General features: G+C 37.9%; 1 protein-coding gene and 1 pseudogene across 1 annotated transcript in view; one reads left to right on the top strand and one right to left on the bottom strand.

Moving 5' to 3' along the window:
* LOC119587074 (S phase cyclin A-associated protein in the endoplasmic reticulum-like) overlaps window positions 1–1,694 on the bottom strand; it is a 23,573-nt gene that overhangs the window by 3,437 nt on the left and 18,442 nt on the right. The window lies entirely within an intron of this gene.
* LOC119587070 overlaps window positions 1–1,694 on the top strand; it is a 9,182-nt pseudogene that overhangs the window by 831 nt on the left and 6,657 nt on the right.

Below are 1,694 nucleotides of genomic sequence, written 5' to 3'. Positions count from 1 at the left end.
TTGAAAGAAACCCAAGTTGTGAATGGAGATATTAGTCAGAAAACCTTCATAACAGCAGACTCAATGCATTTTCATATTTCATTTGTCTTCATATATTCCCCGTTTTTCTTTCTAGAGCCATGAATCTCGTTTGGCTGACATGGCTGAGGAGAGAACAAGAAGACAGGAAGAAAAGGCAGCAAAGGAAATGGCAGCTCAGGAGAGAAGGAAAGCTCTTGAAGCAGAGAGACAGGTAAAGCAAAAGAAAGAATGGATGAAAAAAAGAGGAAATTCTATAAAACTTCTATATTATGTGTGTTAAAGAGTTAGTATTCCAAGTGACTATAGGAAATTAGCAAAGTTGGATGGTTTTATCAGGTATTCATTATATTTGCAACAAAATGTTACCCAAGGCTCGTATGGCTGAACTTTGTGAGAAGCGGAGAAGACGATGTGAACGCATTGACCGGAGACAGGCTGAGCGGCGAGAGGAGTTGCTGGAACAGGCGAGGGAGAAAGCAAGAGACCGAGAAGAGAGATTGTCTGCACTTCAGCAAGTAAGCATTACAAGCTACCTTTTTTTGAGACTGATAAACATTTGAAATGTTAAACCCTGTTATCTAACAGGGTTGCACTATATGGAAAGTCAGATAGTAAATCATTTCTTCCTGTTTTCCTGCCCATACTGTTATCCATTCTATCTATGAGACTTAATTCAGCAGTACACATCACCATTTCATTATATATATATTTTTTTTTTACTCAGTCAATGATAATAATTCTTCATATATCTGTCACAAATGTGGATCTCCGTCTGAGTTTGGTGGAGTGGGCTGACTGCCACAGTTTGTAGTATTGGGTAAAGGTGGTATTACACAAGCACCTTTTCTGCTAGATTTTGCCACCATTCTTCCACTGCCAAACCGTGCTGGTGTGCTTCCTTATTCTAGTGCCAGCATTCTTTCATACGGCTAGTATACCAGAAAATACTTAAGTGTCCTTCACTATTTTATCTGATATTCTAAAAACTTCATACTTCTTATCTTCAAATATATTGCTAATAATTGCATAGATTAAAAAATTGCAGTTTGCAAATTATGAGTGGAAATAAAAAGAAAACTTGACAGAACCTTTCTAGTCTAGGAACCATCATTCCTTAGTTGTTCTTAATATATCTGACATTAAACACTGTAAAAGGATATCACCAGCCCTTTACAAATATATGCTCCTTTATATTTTGCCATTCCTGTTTACTTCCTTACTTTGTTTAAGAAAATCCTGATTGTCATTGAAAAGGAATTTGTCGGTCCAAATGGCACTTGCTTATGTTCTATTTTTTCTCACTGAAGCTATGAAACTCATTTGATAGGGGGACAGCATGCTTTCAGCTGAGGATAGAGGTTGGATGTCATAGGACAGGGGATATATTTGCCTAGTGTGGTAGGAGCTTGAATGTAAATGTTGGAATAACAAAATGTCAGATAAGTAGATATCAGGTATCAAAGATTATCTGGACTTATTTTATCTCTGTGGAGGTGTATGGTTTGGCTTCATTAATACCTTTTCATCCTCACCAGGCACAACAAGCAAAGGAGACAGAGTTAGTGAAGAAGATCCAGCAGAAGCAGGAAGAGTCAGCTCGACGGCATGAAGAAAATATTGAACAGATTCGTCAGCGGGCACTTGAGTCTTCCATCATGAAATATTCCAGGGGC

The sequence above is a fragment of the Penaeus monodon genome, chromosome 22 (assembly GCF_015228065.2).
Source record: "Penaeus monodon isolate SGIC_2016 chromosome 22, NSTDA_Pmon_1, whole genome shotgun sequence".
Classification (NCBI taxonomy): Eukaryota; Metazoa; Arthropoda; class Malacostraca; order Decapoda; family Penaeidae; genus Penaeus; species Penaeus monodon.
This window is presented reverse-complemented; position numbering and strand designations above follow the sequence as displayed.